The sequence below is a fragment of the Oncorhynchus nerka genome, linkage group LG22, assembly GCF_034236695.1.
Source record: "Oncorhynchus nerka isolate Pitt River linkage group LG22, Oner_Uvic_2.0, whole genome shotgun sequence".
In the NCBI taxonomy this organism is placed as follows: Eukaryota; Metazoa; Chordata; class Actinopteri; order Salmoniformes; family Salmonidae; genus Oncorhynchus; species Oncorhynchus nerka.
This window is the reverse complement of record NC_088417.1, coordinates 74,397,005-74,403,183: the sequence shown is the minus strand read 5'-3', so window position 1 is coordinate 74,403,183 and position 6,179 is coordinate 74,397,005. Positions and strand designations below refer to the sequence as shown.

At 39.3% G+C, this 6,179-nt stretch overlaps 1 pseudogene; it reads left to right on the top strand.

The window, feature by feature from the left end:
* The first annotated feature begins 5,596 nt into the window (after positions 1–5,596).
* The window catches only part of LOC115104789 (transcriptional regulator ATRX-like), a 32,157-nt pseudogene continuing 31,574 nt past the window's right edge, over positions 5,597–6,179 (top strand).

The window sequence follows — 6,179 nt, the reverse complement described above, 5'->3', positions numbered from 1 at the left end:
GTTAAGTAAGTTAAGAACAACAATTGTGTTTTATGTAATATGTAAATGTCATAACTTAAAAAACAGTCGTCCTAAAGACAATTACACTCTTCTAAGATATTTACATCGACCAAGTATTTAAACTCCACCAACGAGGCTAGATCATCACATTTTAAAATGTTCAGGAGAGAATTCCAGGACCACGGAGCTGGGCAACTAAAACAATTTATACCATGACCTGTTCTAATTCTTGGTACTGTTAAAAGCAAATGAGAATGGGACTGTCATTGATATGTATTTACTGACCTGATTAAAAAAGAACCAAGGAAGTGACATTTTACCCTATATATATATATATATATATGTATATGTATATATATATATACAGTAGGGAGAACAAGTATTTGATACACTGCCGATTTTGCAGGTTTTCCTACTTGCAAAGCATGTAGAGGTCTGTAATTTTTATCATAGGTACACTTCAACTGTGAGAGACGGAATCTAAAACAAAAATCCAGAAAATCACATTGTATGATTTTTTAAATAATTAATTAGCACTTTATTGCATGACGTAAGTATTTGATCACCTACCAACCAGTAAGAATTCCGGCTCTCACAGACCTGTTAGTTTTTCTTTAAGAAGCCCTCCTGTTCTCCACTCATTACCTGTATTAACTGCACCTGTTTGAACTCGTTACCTGTATAAAAGACACCTGTCCTGATCCTTGAGGGATCAGCCCTGAACTACACGGCAGGACCTGGTCAATGACCTGAAGAGAACTGGGACCACAGTCTCAAAGAAAACCATTAGTAACACACTACGCCGTCATGGATTAAGATCCTGCAGCGCACGCAAGGTCCCCCTGCTCAAACCAGCGCATATCCAGGTCCGTCTGAAATATGCCAATGACCATCTGGATGATCCAGAGGAGGAATGGGAGAAGGTCATGTGGTCTGATGAGACAGAAATAGAGCTTTTTGGTCTAAACTCCACTCGCTGTGTTTGGAGGAAGAAGAAGGATGAGTACAACCCCAAGAACACCATCCCAACCGTGAAGCATAGAGGTGGAAACTTCATTCTTTGTGGGGATGTGTTTCTACAAAGGGGACAGGACGACTGCACCGTATTGAGGGGAGGATGGATGGGGCCATGTATCGCAAGATCTTGGCCAACAACCTCCTTCCCTCAGTAAGAGCATTGAAGATGGGTCGTGGCTGGGTCTTCCAGCATGACAATGACCCGAAACACAGCCAGGGCAACTAAGAATCTTGAAGAAGGAAGGCTATCACTCCATTTTGCAACACCATGCCAATCCAATTTGTGGGAGGTGCTTCATGAAGCATGGGGTATTATCTCTTCAGATTACCTCAACAAATTGGCAACTAGAATGCCAAAGGTCTGCAAGGCTGTAATTGCTGCAAATTGAGGATTCTTTGATGAAAGCAAAGTTTGAAGGACACTATTTCAACTAAAAATAATTATTTATAACCTTGTCTTAACTATATTTCCTATTTGTTTTTCAACTAATTTCATATATGTTTTCATGGAAAACAAGGACATTTCTAAGTGATCCCAAAACTTATGTATGTATCCAGTCAAAAGTTTGGACACACCTACTCATGCCTGGGTTTTTCTTTATTTTTGACTATTTTCTACATTGTAGAATAACAGTGAAGACCTTAAAACTATGAAATAACACATGAAATCATGTAGTAACCAAAAAAGTGTTAAACAAATCAAAATATATTTTAGATTCTTCAAAGTAGCCACCCTTTGCCTTGATGAAAGCTCTGCACGCTCTTGACATTCTCTCAACCAGATTTACCTGGAATACTTTTCCAACCGTCTTGAAGGAGTTCCCACATGCTGAGCACTTATTGGCTGCTTTTCCTGCACTCTGTGGTCCATCTCATCCTGTGGTCCATCTCATCCCACACCATCTGAATTGGGTTGAGGTCGGGGGATTGTGTAGGCCAGGTCATCTGATGCTGCACTCCATGTAACATCACTAAAATTGAAAGCTGCCAGTAATGTACATCGTACCAGCTCCTTCCTGGCCTCCAGAGAAAAACAAGCCTAATGCTGGTAATAAAAACGTATTCTCAGCTTTAGCTTCCTTATCAAGTTCTCCACATGAACAGTGAAGCTCAGCTTGTCATCCACTTCAAATCATATAGATTCTGTTGTATGTTGTTAAATGCTCTTTGGGCATTTTCAAAAGCTAACTGCTACCACTTGAATAAAGAACAGTATTATCTGCATAAAAATTAACATCTGCTGTTTCAATATGATCCCCAAGGTTGTTGATATACAAAATTAACTACAGTGGGCCTACTTGACCTTTTTGATTGGTGCATAATTTCAACTTAACCTATGTGTAAAAGCCTGTTCTATGTGCCCTTTAATATAGACTACATGCAGATTTTAACAAATCAGATTTTCAATATGAATAAAGCCTTTCTAATTGTTGAAGGAATTTTATTCCTCTGTTTGAATTCCCAATTAAAATTAAACACTCTGTCAATTCATAAGAATTTGTAAGACCCTTATTTTATAGGAATGGACAGAGCCCGGTCTTAAAAGTCAAGTAACAGCCTTTATTCAAGAGAGTACTGAGTACATACACATTTTACCACAGGTTATAAACTGAAAATGATGTCAGCGTTTTCTAAATGTTCCGTCTCTTGACGCTGGTAGAAAGGCTCTATAGCTCTCAAGCCTTCCCTCCTCGCCTAGAGCCAAGGTCAGTCAGTGTAGATAAGCATTCTAGACAGTCTGGAGATATAGTTCATTCATTTGTACCAAGGAACAGACCGTCATTGTTCTAAACTCTTGACCACATTCACTACATTATATTCAATACTGGGATTAAGAGAGAAAATTCATACATGTACAGTAGCATAATAGTATTCTGATTAGTACATCCTGATTGAAATGTATACATAATTAGTCATTATAGATAAAAATTCCCTTAACACTAATGTACCAAAATTCATAATTTTGACATGTCCCTCCATGCACCCTCTGTGACTTCTAGGAAGATTTTACCGCCAAGTTTTCACCATCATTGTAAAGGCCTAGTTATTTTGTTGCTTTGACAAATGTATTTCTTTGAATTAATATCTTGTTATTGCTCTTATTCTTCTCGATTTAAACGTAATGCAGCACTTGCTTTTCCTATTTTAATTTGACTATCGTTGATACTTCCGGGCACACTACCCAAATATGACGCCACCATCACATGTTCAGGGGGTGCGTTCAGTGCGTTGCATTTGACGTCACTAACAACCCCAAAAAATAACTATTTTATTTCTGTCAGTGGATGTCTGAATGGACGTGTAAAGTTCTGGAATTATTACATTTATTCAGGATTATTACATTTGCCACAATATTGCTATCTATTATGTGCACAGCCTTGTCCTCCCTCTATCCCTTATTTCTGGTGGTATGTCAGTGCAGAGACAATCCAATCAGGTTAGTGCTGGGGGTTCTCCTCAAAGACAAGTTGTGCTGGTGGTGGCATAACTGGGAAGTGGGCGGGAATCGAGCTTGATTGATGATTAGGTTTGCGTCTCTGGATCACGGTGGTGAGTGAGGGGATGACTCACCCTCTGTCTGATATAATATTCCCCCTCTGAGGCAGCCAGTGCATTCCTCCCAAGCTCCTCCTGCTCTGCTCTATGAATGTCTGCTCATTCACCCCTAAATGATACTGAGGCATTTAATCACCAATCAAATCAAATCAAATCAAATTGTATTTGTCACATACACATGGTTAGCAGATGTTAATGCGAGTGTAGCGAAATGCTTGTGCTTCTAGTTCCGACAATGCAGTAATAACCAACAAGTAATCTAACTAACAATTCCAAAACTACTGTCTTATACACAGTGTAAGGGGATAAAGAATATGTACATAAGGATATATGAATGAGTGATGGTACAGAGCAGCATAGGCAAGATACAGTAGATGGTATCGAGTACAGTATATACATATGAGATGAGTATGTAAACAAAGTGGCATAGTTAAAGTGGCTAGTGATACATGTATTACATAAGGATGCAGTCGATGATATAGAGTACAGTATTTACGTATGCATATGAGATGAATAATGTAGGGTAAGTAACATTATATAAGGTAGCATTGTTTAAAGTGGCTAGTGATATATTTTTACATCATTTCCCATCAATTCCCATTATTAAAGTGGCTGGAGTTGAGTCAGTGTGTTGGCAGCAGCCACTCAATGTTAGTGGTGGCTGTTTAACAGTCTGATGGCCTTGAGATAGAAGCTGTTTTTCAGTCTCTCGGTCCCAGCTTTGATGCACCTGTACTGACCTCGCCTTCTGGATGATAGCTGGGTGAACAGGCAGTGGCTCGGGTGGTTGTCATAGTATGGATATAGTTAGTATGCCAAAAGTTCCCGGATGTCGTACTAAATTCGCCAAAATACGAAGTACACAAGCAGTGGACGTATTTCCATGCTTTTAGGTCCCATAATGCCATTCTTCAGAAAATGGGTGTGCCTTCACAACGTTTTCAGATGTGAAGAAAATGGCGGAAAATATACATGCGAAGTTCGACGAGAGTGGATACTAAATGAATTGCTTTAACTATGACAAATGTTAAGAAAATGTTGAGCAATGTAATAAAGTAATGATTTTTCAAATAAGTTATGATGACTGACAATTTGTTAGCTACAATATCCTTACGAACCGCATAGCATTACAGCAGTATGTTATGATATGTTAGCTAGTTACCTAACGTTATTTGGCTAATACATCGAACTTGCCAGGTTAGTATATTAACTAACTACCCAACGTTAATTGACTTGATTATTCACATTCTTAGCTAAGTGCTATAGTCGTGCGTTCTCAATGGGCATTGTTAATTCTGGCTATTTACTCCGATTTCAGAGCACTCTCATCTGAGCATGCCAGAGCACATATCTAATGAATGTAGGAATGCTCAACACTGTTGAATGTGGCCGTTATCAGTGAACGTTGGCAAAAAAAAGCTTAATTAAATTGTTGCCAACAGCACAGTTACAGTCACCAACGCTCTGGATGAAATGAAAACAGCCTAACCATCTCTGCTAGGGTGAGTAAAAGAGTGAAGTGTTCTCTCATTTGTGTCTGGAAGTAGCTAGCCAACGTTAGCCAGTTAGCTTGGGTGCTTGACTGCCATTGAGCACTCGGTTCAACTCTATTCCTCAGCCAGTGTCCAGTGTGGGCTCTGGATGTACAAACGGACAATCTGACAATGCTCTGTATTTACGAACGCCCAAACGCACTCCAGATTGAATTTACGAAACACCCGAAATCATAAAATGTCTAGCTAGTCATTTGTTACACTAACAAGCTAGCAAGATGTTGCATAGCAACATAATCAACTTCCGGTAGACAGGCGAAACTGTAGTAGGCTCAATTGAAATGCTACGTTTCGTTTACAGTATACTAAAATGAACTAATAGTAGGTAGTATACAGTTTAAGTATTCGAACACAGCTACAGTCTTTATACCGAGATACAGTACGCCCAAATATATATTTTTTATAACTAGCTCATTGTTCTTTCTGTGGCAGGCCTACAGACTGGAACGCGCCCATTTTCAAGTCTGCGCAGTCGCAATGACGAAGGCATCGGAGAAACAGCGCCATTTTTGCTTAGCTAGCGCCTCTGTCGGTGTCTGGCATTGTGTTAGAAATCTGAGTAGAAATTACTTGCAATAATGAGGGTAATTGTGAAATGTTGGGGGGAATAAGCCCATATAGTGCGCCGTTTGCATAAGGTGCATTTGACCAGCTCAAGATGTCCTCAGAGATGCTCAGGTAACGTTAATATAGCAAAGGTTGCCTGAGCAAGCTAATCGGGCAAGCAATAGCTAACTAGCTAGTTTATTTGCTGCAGATAGTCCTAAAGTAGCTAGTTAGTCAGTTCTCACATTGAAGCTGCTAGTCCTACTTGTAAGATTTACATTAAATTAGTACGTGCATCAAGATGGCCACATATCTGTACCCAAAGTTATGCATTTTGTTTGATATTTAAGTATGATAGCTATTAGCGAATATTAGCTAGCTAACGTTAGCTAACTAAATTGTTTTGTCAATGATCTGGAGTGCATTACTAGCCAAGTATTGAATCATGATAATAACTGTGCCTGAAGGAAATGGACCGATGCGCTCAAGGACAGATATGTCCACATC